This window comes from Globicephala melas, chromosome 10, assembly GCF_963455315.2.
Source record: "Globicephala melas chromosome 10, mGloMel1.2, whole genome shotgun sequence".
Classification (NCBI taxonomy): Eukaryota; Metazoa; Chordata; class Mammalia; order Artiodactyla; family Delphinidae; genus Globicephala; species Globicephala melas.
In genome coordinates this window covers 29,219,216-29,232,248 of record NC_083323.1, presented here as the reverse complement: position 1 = coordinate 29,232,248, position 13,033 = coordinate 29,219,216, and the positions used below count along the sequence as shown (strand labels likewise).

At 33.4% G+C, this 13,033-nt stretch overlaps 1 long non-coding RNA gene across 8 annotated transcripts in view; it reads left to right on the top strand.

The window, feature by feature from the left end:
* Nucleotides 1–13,033, top strand: part of LOC132597903 (uncharacterized) — a 403,919-nt gene that overhangs the window by 49,406 nt on the left and 341,480 nt on the right. For 6 of the 8 annotated variants that reach the window (XR_009565347.2, XR_009565348.2, XR_009565349.2 and 3 more), the window contains exon 2: nt 10,703–10,763. This is a non-coding gene — a long non-coding RNA (uncharacterized lncRNA). The remainder of the gene's footprint in view (nt 1–10,702; nt 10,764–13,033) is intronic. The other 2 variants (XR_011377747.1, XR_009565351.2) reach the window with 2 other exon arrangements.

The window sequence follows — 13,033 nt, the reverse complement described above, 5'->3', positions numbered from 1 at the left end:
TCTCTTTCATTCCTGGAATGTGATATTGTAAGAGGAGGAATTAGGTAAATTGTGTTCAGTGTAAATTGAGTTCAGTGTTTCTGTTGTATATCCTGTCTCTAATACAGTGCCTGATACACAGTACCCACCTAATAAATATTGATTAATTGGTTGACTGATTGAATAACTGCATTTCTCTCAGTTTAGAAAAGAGACCTAAGTGTTTAGCTTAATTATCAATGATACATATTCACAGATTTCACTAGGTACGTGACTTTCTCATGGAAAGTCATGAAGGGGATGCTTTCCATAAGTGATTCACTTTTTTAATAATCCCCACTTTTTCTGTTTAACCTAAATCCCTCCATTGTATTTTAAATCAGTTCCTCCTGTCTCTACCCAGTATGTGATGAAAAACAGCTGGTTGCCTCTCTTTGAATCCTTTCTGTCATTCAAGACCATCATGAGGCCAGGTCTCTTTCTTCTTTCCAGGCTAAATAATTCTGCCATTTTTAACACTTCTTGAAATTCTGAATGCCTACCCCTGAAATCCTTTCCAGGACTCTTGATTTACAGTCTTGTCCAATAGAACTTTCTGCCACATGGAAATGTTCTAAATCTGTGCTGTCCAATGCAGCAACCATTAGCCATATGTGCGTAAGGAGTACATGAAATGTGAGGAACTGAGGGACTGAATTTTTAAATTTTATGTAATTTTAATTAATTGAAATATAAATATCCACATGAGATTAGTGGCTACCAAACTAGCACAGCTCTTTTGGAAGCTGTGGAATATGCTATATGCTCCTATGCAGAAGCCTATTTTATTTACTAGTTGAAGACTCATATTAAATATGAAACAGGATATTTTTAAAGTTTGTTGTTAAAAAAGTTCCAACACAGTATTTAAAGCAAATTTTGGATCTAAGTTGTCTTAAACTTGACTTTAATTATAAAATTGACGTTAGAGCATTGGTTAGCTACGTAAAAATCTTTTTATTTATGGAAGAAGCTAACTTTAAGAACCTTAATTTATGGTATGGCAGATTTATTGTAACAACTTCTATGATTTTCCTCATATATGACATTTCTTTCTGATGAAACGAAACATACAGAACTATTTGATTTTTCTAACTTTTTAAGGTATATGCCATTTAGACTAGATTTTCCTCAGATACTATATATGATGCTATGTTTAAATTTCTTAATACTGATGACACCCTCTGATATTAAATTTATTTTCAGATTTTAAGGTGAGAGACGTGTATTAATTAGGGACAGCAGGTGGTATTTGAAAGTCAGCCTCACATATCTGGGTCATGGTTATGTCATGACATCTAGTGCACTTTCTGATTGAAATAACTGTGTTCATTAGACAAGTAAGTGAGATTTATGCCAAATTTAGCTATCAAACATGTTTTTGTTTCCGAATTTATATGTCATCTTTCACTTCTGATTTGGGGAATTAAAAAGAGTGTTCGCCTTTATTTTGTTTTTTACAAATGAGAAATATCTTGATTTAAGAAATGGATGTCGATTTTTTTAGCTTATTTAGTTGAGCTCTCTTTAATACATTTGAGACTCCAAATCTCATTTATGCTGAATTAATTGAATATCAAATATAAAACCAATGTGCTTTATATTGAAATTTTAGTACTGCTGCTAGTCACAAAGCATACTTATACATTTCTATTGATATATCACTTCTAATATTTCAGCTTTATTTAAAGCAGGAATTTTTAAAAAATTAAGGGGAGGAAAAGCCTTCCAGATGTCATCTGTGCTATATCTCCCCTAGACAGGAAAGCGGAACATATGGTTCACGACTGAAGGGAATAATGGATCATCATATTTTTAGGATTCCTTGAATATACCATCTCAAGACTTCTTTTATTTTTCCTTCTTTCTTCTTCATAGAATCTAGCTATTTCTGACTCAATGTGAAAAGGTTTGACTTTTTAAAAAAGCTAGCAGTAAAGGAGATAATTCTTCAATAACATTGAAATATCATTTTGAATTCATCACATGCTCTGAAATCTTAATGAGCTAAGGGTCACATATTTTACAACCATTTCTCTTTGAATCTCTCTCTGTCTGTCTCTCTCTCACACACACACACACACACAATGTGCCTATCAGCTTTTACAAAAGTCAGTCTACTTACTTAATATCTAATATGTTCTTCATTTTTTGATGGTAGAGAAGAAAAACTAAAATCTCAATAAAATAAACATGTTATGTGGTTTTTGTAAGGCAGGAGTCTTCATATAAGTGATTTCCCCCCCACTCCCCAGTACAGAAGAGTGTACTGCTTAAAGCCCACAAATTTCATTAGTGGAAGGATAATTGAAAATTGTGACTTCAGTGCTCATAAACTGTGAGACATTTTTCACCTCTCTTCTTTAATGGTGCATGCAAATGCTAAATTTCATATATCGTGATGAATGCGATCGTGATGAATTTCATATATCATTAAGCATGCGAATGACTATGTTTGCTACTATCAAAGGTAAAATTAAGAGATTTATTAGAAAGCTTTCCCCATGAAAGTTCCAAATTTAATTAAATGCAATTCATTAGAAAGTATGGCAAGTCCCCCCCAGACCCATTTCCCACCAGTTATGTCTAACCCATTATCTGTGCTTTGTTTATATGTCCAGTTATGCTGTTTAACACACAGAAGTATGCTTTTGACATCTCTTTATCGAACCCTTAATGAATAAACAAAATAAGTAAGAAAAATGAAAAAGAAAAAGAAAGTATGCCAAAGACATTACAGAAGAAAGGAGCAACTAGTGATATATATACATATAGTTGGTGAGAAGAAGAAATAACCATATATGTAACCACACATGCACACTTTTTTAAACTTTTAAAAAAAAACCTTAGACTTGAGAATTTACAAACGTCAGTATCATCCTTTGCATGTACTAATATATGGCATGGCATAATCTTTGTTTTATCCTGATACTCTACACATATATAAATACACACACGCGCACACACACACATGCGCACACACATACACACACAGAGCAACATCTTCATCTTTTTCTTGCTGTAGTTCTTACATTTTTTGACTCATAGAATTCTCATATGGAAAAAAATCTGAGGGCTTCACATCTTTCTTGAAGTTTGACAAGGGACCTCTCCTTAGGAACTTGAGAGAAAGAGCTTTCAAGCATTTCACTATAACTGGCACACTCAGAAAAGGTTTATTGAGCTGAAATTTTTTATCTCCCAAATAAATCAAGCTAATGCATTTTCCTCTAGACAGTTTTAAACTTAAGAGGTCTAAGGAGCAGAAATCTAAAGATAATTTTTCTTTTTGGGGGGGCAAATTTTATTCTATAAAATTTAGCTTCCATATTGTTAGTCTCAATTATGTCTTTAAATGCAGACTATATCTAGACCCCATGATATGTTTACATTTTATTGAGCAGAAACAGTTGTTAAATGTTTCCATATTAAGAATTGAAAGAATATAGACATTAGCTAGTAAAGCCCAATGCAGTATTTAAATTACTACCCAAAGGTGTATCTGTTTCTTAAAATTTAGGGTGATTTTAAGTCTTTATTATTCTTGCCAAAAGTTTATTGATCTTATTTGTCTTTTTAGTGAGCCAACTTTTGACTTTGTTAAAAATCTCTATTCTACTTGCTTTCTGTATCATAAAGTCTGTTCAAAACTTTATTATGTCATTTATTTTATGTGTATTGTGATTTTTCTAACTTTTTAAAGTAAATTTTACTTCATTAATTTTCAGAAAATGTTGCCTCATTCTTTTTTCCCCTTTTCACAAATTAATATTTTTAGCACAATAAAAATAAAGACAGAAGCTAAAATTTACTTGTTATAAGAATTTTGGAAGGAGAGAAAAATATTAAACAGACACAAGAAACTTAAAACATAGTATTCCAAAACAGTTCAATAATTAGACATAGACTTGTGCAAACATAGATGAATTTCTACAAACACCCAATTAAGAAAACAAAAAGACATCTTCAAAAACCAAAATTTAAAAGGGCCTCAGATTTTTCTTCCAAAATAATAAATACCAAAACACAACAAATAAAATATCTTCAGGCATTTGGGAATCTCTTTATCCATTTTATAATCAGAAAAAAAACTAAGATGAAATGTAGTAAAACAGAGAATAATGACAATGAGCAGAATGAATAGTATAAAGAAATAGCAAAGATGTAGTGATACAAAATCAATCTACTAATTTAAGTTGGAGATAATAAGATCTAAACTATATAAATAGTAGACATAGGAAGAAAAAAACAACTTTGAGAGTCACTGTATATCATGAAATAGTGTCATATGGAATAAAAGGGTTAGCATAAATTCTGAATTATAAATCATTTAACTTAGCCTTGGCATATCCATCTGTTAAATGCGACCAAACTCACAGGATTATGATGAGGTAATACTGCATCTTATTTACATATCCATTTCCTCTCCATTTTTTTTTTTTTTTTTTTTTTGCGGTACGTGGGCCTCTCACTGCTGTGGCCTCTCCCGTTGCGGAGCACAGGCTCCGGACGCGCAGGCTCAGCAGCCATGGCTCACAGGCCCAGCCGCTCCGCGGCATGTGGGATCTTCCCGGACCGGGGCACAAACCCGCGTCCTCTGCATCGGCAGGCGGACTCTCAACCACTGCGCCACCAGGGAAGCCCTCCTCTCCATTTAATGAGATAATGTGTGGGAGGAAGCATTATAAACTTCTAAGCCATATTCCAAAGTCAGGTGTTATTTACTATTGCTTTTTTTTTTTACTAAGCTAAGTCTGGAGTATTTGAAAACTTCTTTTATCTGGAAGGTGAGGAAGAAACCCAAAAATTATTCCAGGATTCTAGGTCTGAATGATTGGAACAATGGAAATATTTTTTTAAAAATAACAGAATAACTGGACTTATCATTTATTTCCCAAATAGACTTTGCTTGCCCTTGAATTCAGGTTTATGTTCAAGGTATTTGTAATAAAAAATGTGGATATGTGAAAGACAGGCTGGATTAGAGAAGGAAAACAATTCATTAAACTATGGATGTGTTAACACTAAGAGCATTTTATGCTAGAACATTTTAGTAGAGATAGAAATGCTAAAGTAAGCAAGCAACTATAAATTTAAATGTGGAACTTGAAAGACAAGTTGGATTTGTTATTCCACTGCCATAGAATTTTTAAAGATCATGATTACTTAAAGATTTAATCTACCGTCTCACTTCATAGGTACAAAACTTAGGTAAAAGAGCAGACTTAAGAGATAAGAAAAGAGGCTTCGTGAATAAATAAAACAAGATGAATGAAATATAGTTCTGTGTGAATTTGTCTTGAAGTTGGATGTTTTTCTTATTGTTGTTTGTTTGTTTTGATTTTGGAAGACACTGAAAAGTGAGGATAGGAGATCTAGATCAAATATTAGGCAACTTAGCTAGGTGAGTCAGTCAAATAACACCAAGGAAAATAAAATGAAGCAGTTGTAAAGGCTGGAGTACAATCAGTACATTATAATAAACAAGGCAAGGTGGCAGAGTTGCAAGGGCATGCTCAAAAGAACCAAAAGTAAGAGGAAAGTCAAGGAGAAAGAGAATATTAAAAATTTTAAAACAACTATTTAATTTTGGAACAAGGAAACCACTGGCAACCATTGAGAGAACAATTCCAGTAGAGCAGTGATGATGGAAGCCAGCTGGCAGAAGGCTATGACAGTAGAAAGTGGAGAGGAAACAAAGGCATCAATCCTTGGAGAAAAGTGGATAATTTTTCAGGTTTGTGTTCTAAGAGCTTATCACATTCCCTGGCATTTAGTGGAAATACCAAAAGCATCTGTTGAAATGAAATGTATTTGAATGTGAGAGTTCAAGATGAAGAAACTGGTTAAAGGCTAGGAATGCAGAAAAAAATTAGAGAACAGAGTGGGAAAGGGCCATAGAAATGGCAGGAGTCATATTTGACATAGATCTGGGATCTTGAACCAAGTGTTGATATATCAGAGTATTATTGCACAAGGAATGTCAGAGATTGAGGTTAAAGGTGATGTAAAGACCAAAGGTTCCAGCAAGAATCTGGACAACAAGTAGAGGGATCCCCCCAAAGTGGTATTATGCTAAACTTCTCCATCTAGTAAATTCTTTATATCCTTCTGTACTGGAGCCAATCCTTACACAGTAATAGACAAGACTTTTAGAGACTTAGAGATAAGAACAGATAAATGGTATGCTTCTCAGAAAATTGAGTTTAAAGAGAAAAAAAGACCAACAAAATTTGGATTTAGTAGAAGAAAAATGGTGCTAGGAAGGGGATTTATGAATGGTACTCAGATCCACAGAAAATCAGAAAGAAATGGAATAAATATATGAAATGAAGCACTAGCCCTAGAGAGAATTTTCTTTTTCCTAGAGCCTAATGGGGAAAGAGAGGGGATAGGTAAAGAAAAAAAGTTGTTGAGTTGATGATGAGAAAAAATGCTGAATTTATGTCCAAGAACTTAAATCTTTTTTTAAATTGAACTATAGTTGATTTACAATGTTGTGTTAGTTTCAGGTGTACAGCATTGTGATTCAGTTATTTTTTCAGATTATATTCCATTATAGGTTATTACAAGATATTGAATATAATTCCCTGTGCTATACACAGAGAAGTTAAATCTTCCTGTGGAAGTAAACTACTGAGTCTTCTGATACAGGTAGGTCAATGGAAAGTGACAGAATTGAAGATATCAGATCAGAGTTGCTCTTGTGGAAGATTCATGAAGTAAACAGTAAAAGAAAAACTAAATGTTTTTCCACCATTAAGATAATGAGCAAGGAACTATTTTGTATCATGTATACATAGTGGACTAAAGCTATAGTGTTTTGCATCTCCTTAGATTATGGCAAGTGAACAAAGCAAGCAGTGCAAATGATCCAAGAAGGAGATAGTAAAGAAACACATTGTATTTGTGTTAGCCGTGTCAAATTAGGTCATAAATAGCTAAGTATATCCAGTATCTAAGGTTTTCATATTGGTGTCTAACTGTACCCTTGTCAGTTAAGCTTCCCACATAAAATCTATTTACAGGATAGAGACTTCCAAATATGAAACTGTTGCTCTCTGGTAGTTCTCAACAAATCAACTTTTCAAAAAGAAGAGGAATGGTAAAATATTCCCAGTCATCCCCTGGACAAAACTATATGATATAGATCTTCATTTCAAAAAAGTCTTACTATGACATTTGTCTTACACAGAAGTTCTACATCTATAAAGTGATGCTGTAATTTTAATCAAAGTGACTCCTATTTTAAATTTTATTTCAAACTTTCAATTTTCTTTCTAAGCTCTTAATTGTTTTCTTCATTGACATTAGGTTTCTTACAATAAAGTTTTGGTGTACTAGCTCTCAATAACTGTTAACTAAGAATTGGCATGATTTTGTTACTTTGCTTTTCCAGTTTTTTAGTTCTATGTATTTTATGGTTTGGCCTTCTTTTAAAAAATAGATTTCATAATATTTGTGCCTTAGTTCTATGTGCAAGAGATCAATAGTACATAAAAATACATAGAATTCCAGACCTCATGGACCTGTCTTGTAGGAAAGACAAATATTAATGGCTTAATAATATAGTCCTATTTACATTGAATAATTAAAGGAAGGGACATCAAAATTTTCTTTTTTGATCTCCTGAAAAGATGATAAAAAGAACATATGAACTGTTAACTACAATGGCTAATCATGTCATAAATTGCACATATGATATTTAAGATCTAAAGTGATTTATATACATAAATAGCTATAATACAGTTAATAATTATACATAAGTGATATGTGATAGATAAATTAATTTTATATGTACATGGGTAATTGTATATATAGCTATAATGTATCATATATGTAACATAATAGATAAAATAATGTTATCTTCTGTATGGGTATGTGCATTATTTATATAGACATACATGACATTAATTTAGTCTAAACTGTGAATCTTTACCTTTATCTCTGTATAAATACTTTCAGTATAAATATCCATTTCTACCTTTTACTCAAATTGAAATATTTAATACGCAAACCTCGACAATAGCCTGAATCTTTTTTTTTTTTTTTTTTTTTTTTTGCGCGGTACGCGGGCCTCTCACTGCCGTGGCCTCTCCCGTTGCGGAGCACAAGCTCCGGACGCGCAGGCCCAGCGGCCATGGCTCATGCTCTGCGGCACGTGGGATCCTCCCGGACCGGGGCACGAACCCGTGTCCCCTGCACCGGCAGGCGGACTCTTACCACTGCGCCACCAGGGAAGCCCTAGCTTGAATCTTAATCAGGTTATTCTTATCCAAGGTCTCAAGGCATTGTCTCCTGTTCCTTATATCATTATTACCCAGCTAAATTGCTACCCTTATTGTCATTTATTTTAAAACCAGCTGCTTTAGCATATGTTGCTTATTCAGAAAGTGCCCTGCACAATTTCACCCACAGTTATAAAAACCAAGATGTGACTCATTTGTGTCGATTCGTAAATAAATGTAACAGTTTGGCAGAACAGGCCCACCTATTCTGGTAGGTCCCAATCCCACCTCATATCTTCTGCAGCTTCTTCTTTTATAATATATTCCAATACATTCCCACCTTTTTTCTTTAATTCTTTTAAAATGTAGGCACTTTATTAACACTATTATTTTTAAATTGCTGACTTTTTCTCTCTTTATTTTATCTTCTTGTCAATTCTTAAGAATATTGACCTTAGAAGATATTTACCTTGAAAGAGTCACTTACTTAACTTCTCTGAATCCCAGATCCCTCGGCCTGTAAAATGTGAATAGACACATCTACTCTGGAGGAATATCTTGAGAATTAAGTTAAGTAATGTGTGTAAGGTGCTTAGTATAATGCTCAACATTATGGCCGTGGTAACTATCTGGTTTTTATATTTCAAAGTGGAGCTTCTTCTAGACTTCCAAGCTGTGTCCCCCTTCTCTTTGCCATTTCATGTAAACTGCCTACAGCATTTCAGCTATTCTTCATTAAGTATTTCTTGTAGGACCTGACTTGTATTTTGTCCTGTATTTTGGAATCTTTAGTGTTTTCTTTCTGGGATTTTGGCCTGAATAAATATTGCCATAGCAAAATATCATCATGAACCTGATTATTTTCTTCTTGGGCATAAACTAGTGTTTCCTTAGTTTATTGACTTAGTACCTACACTGGTTATCTTGTTGTGTTAGAGTAAGGGCTAAACAAGGCAAAGACCAGGAGTTCCTTCCCTGTTTAGACCAGTTGGGGTTGCACTGAAAACACATTTCTTTCATGGCCACAGATGTGCCCCTAACCCTGACCATCTGCTTAGCAAATGAGCAGGAGGGGCAGGGTAAGTAACAGTGGTCTGTATTATACAACCCAGTCCCAGCACTAACATTGTATGCCACTAATCGCAGCATCATCATATTTAAAGACTAGAGCACAGCTGAGCAGATGTCTTGGGTGTGATCCAGGAACAACACCAATGAGGGGGGAGAGTGAGAAAAATGAAATCCTTAGACAAAGTGACATCCAACAGGGACCCTGAATACACTGATTTAGATGTACCTGTTATTACAAATTATTTTAAAAGAGTGAGCAATTTTTATCTTTAATGATTCTTCAGTTATCCTCTACAAGAGGTTCAGGCGAACATCTACTTGAAATTTTTATCCTCAAGCCAATTTTACATTGTAAAATATTATATATACATAATACATATAGATTATATTATTTAATATATATATATGTGTGTGTGTGTATATATATATACGTATGTATTTGGCTACAATTTGAGTTTCAAAGTGGTGTGTTCTTAGTTGCCTTGTCATGATTTGTCTGATTTGGGTAATTTTAAATAAAATTTTCATTGAATTGAAGAATTTGAATTATAGCCATGAAAGGGAGATTTTGGCAAACAGTTTAAAAGATCTCCAACCTCTCATTGCCTTCTGAATTCTAATTAGGCAAATATAAATTGGTTCTCTGTCAGAGCAAGCTGCCCAAAAGACAAAGCTGCACTATTAAAATCAAATGGCACAAACGTCAGCAGTACGCTGAGACATTGGGATTTCCAATGAGAAAAACTTCATTAAAAGAATGGTGCTTTCCTCAGAGTTCTATTTTTATCCCCTGTCAGAGAAAATGATGAGAATCTCTGTTTTTTCAAAGGGAGAAAAAGGTATTCACAGATGAATAGCATTTATATATTGGACACTTTATCTTCCGGGGACAGTTTGATTAAGTTACTGGTTTATTATCTTTGAAATACTAATGAGATTTTTCCTTACAGAGGAAAGTAGTCTTTGTTCATAAGAAAAAAGAAATGATTCATTTATCAAAGCATTTGCTCCAGATGCTTACCTTTTTTTTTTTTCATTTTTTTCATAAAAGTACATACTGCTTTTAACATTTAACAATTAAATCAATAGTCAGTGACCTTTGGGTGTTACATTCCAAGTCTTTATTTGTTCACTCTAATTTCAGATTTCATGAGCCAGCAATGTACTTTAATGATTAGGAGATCTATTTATATAGTGTAAATATTATTGCAGACAAGCAGTAATGATTTAAAAGAATTGTTTATGAAGGTTTTTTTCTTAATTAAATGAGAGTAAAGCAGTCCACATGATCCTTGATTTTGCTTTTCTTTATAGAAGTTGCAGGAGAAAGATCACCTCTTGTGGGAGTCATTATGAGTCATAATTCTCTGCTCTGTTATTCCTAGGACAGCTGTTGGGAGCAGAGGCTGTCAAAAGGGAGCATAATGCTGTACTTGTTGGAGGCAGGTACTGTTTTACTTCATCTTTGCATCCTCTGTGCCTGGTACATAGGAGGTTTTAATAATGGCTGTTCAATAAATAAATCCAGTTTGGAAGTATCCTTTTCAGATATGTTTGTATTGAGGTACTATTGTACTGAATTACATTATTCTTTCATTTCACTATTGGCCTATTTATCTTTGCAGTCCCACCTCCATGGAGATATGAGTGAGGCCACCAATCATAGCTTCATTTCATAAAACATCTTTAATCTAACCTAATGTCTAATCATCTGCTAAAGCTCATGGATATGTCTTTAATTAGAAATACAGAATATTAACCTTCCAGACACTCACCCTAAAAATAAACCATAACTCTCAAATGTCTAGTACGTATGAAAATTCTAAATGTGAAATAAGTACTTGGGAAAGATGTGTATATTAAATTTTATTTTCTGATCAAAACAGATAACCAAAAGAATTTTTTCATGGTTTTGGCCCCAATATCTAGAAAAGCTGTAATCCTTAAAAATATTAAGGGCATTATAACTTTTAACTGTATCTTTCTGTTACTTTTATTCCAATTTTAAAATCATTTTTGAATTTAGATTACTTCAAAAGAATTAAAAGGATTATTCTTTGTATTATATATGAATTTTGTGACATATCTCAGATCCTATGGGCAATGAAGATGCTATAAATGTTCATATAGAATTTATGAATTTTCCTTTTTGCTGACTCTGTATGTAGAAGAGTGCCTAGCACATAAGTGTTCAATAAATGGTTTATAGTAGATCTGAACTAACTCAGGAATTCTATTTCTGAAAATAGAATAGAAGGGCAATTAAGTGTTGGAAATACTTATTCATAGACTACAATAAGTAAATGAGGGCCTCAGTACATAAACTCTTGCATTAAAGTATAATCCAATGGTGAAAAAGGACAGGTAAGTGTACTTTCATTAGTATGACCATCTCATTTTGAACTGAGATGAAAGAAATAATGTATTAAGGTAGCCATATCTTGCTTTAGAAGCAAAGTTGGAATTAAAAAACCCATTTTATTTGGAAGATAAAAGTAAGTGAATTAATTCATGAATTCTAAAGCAATAAATTAGTTAAGGATTTCTATATTGTAAAATATTCTGGTAAAATTTTTTACCTTGAGTTCTTCCATAGCTGGGTGATGATGTATTATTTAGTCATCATAGTTTAATTTTGAGTCATAAATTCTGACTGTATCAGGCATGATTCACTAATAAAATCAAGTTAGAGTAAAAGGAGATCTTCCAGCTTTAATGGAACCATGTCTCAGGCTCTACAGGTAGTTCAAGGAAGTTTCCAAGTCAATATAAGATTTTGTTGTATAATTTTTTATGTTCAACTTTTCAATTATTGATATTTTCAGAAGAAAATAATTTAAACTGAAAATATATTGCCTTTTTGTAATACACTTGAGTCTATAAGCTAGAGAAATATTTGATTCTTTCCAAATATTCATGATTAAATAAATTGATAAATGTTGTCCTACTTAGTTTAAGGTTAATATTTTGCAGCATAGACAAAGAAGGTAAGGAAGTCTTAGTTTAAGAGAACCCCAGTTGAAACCATTATCTCAAAGAGACATCTGCATTCCCATATTCATTGCAGCATTATTCACAATAGCCAAAGTATGGAAACAACCTTAAGTGTTTATGAACAGATGAATGGATGAAGAAATGTGATTATGTATATATGTATACACACAATGCAATATTATTTAACCTTAAAAAAAAGGAAATCCTGCCATGTGCAACAACATGGATGTGACTGAAGGGCATTATACTAAGTGAAATAAACCAGAGAAAGACAAACTCTGCATGGTATCACTTACATGTGGAACCAAAAAAAAAAAAAAAGAAAGAAAGAAAAAAACAAAAGTTCAATTCGGGGTACAGGAAATAGGGAGAGGCTGGAAAATGATGTTGATTCATAACCTCAGGAGTTCCCTGGTGAAATCTAAAACAGGCTCCAATGCACAGAGAGCAAGGGGAGACCAAAGAGAGAGCAGACCACTCCAGATTGGTAGGTCGTGGGTTTAATAAGCAAGGGAACTTATATATGAGGCTTATCTTGGGCAGCTGCAAGATAAACAGATCTCTGCACCTACCTGCCAGAATCTTAAAAGTTTATATAGAGGTCTTAACTGGGTTCAGTCATGTATACCATCCAGATAACCTCAACACACATTGCTCTCTCAAGGCTATGTCCCTGAAAACGGCTCCCACTGTGGGAACGACATGTACACATTCCAAGGACA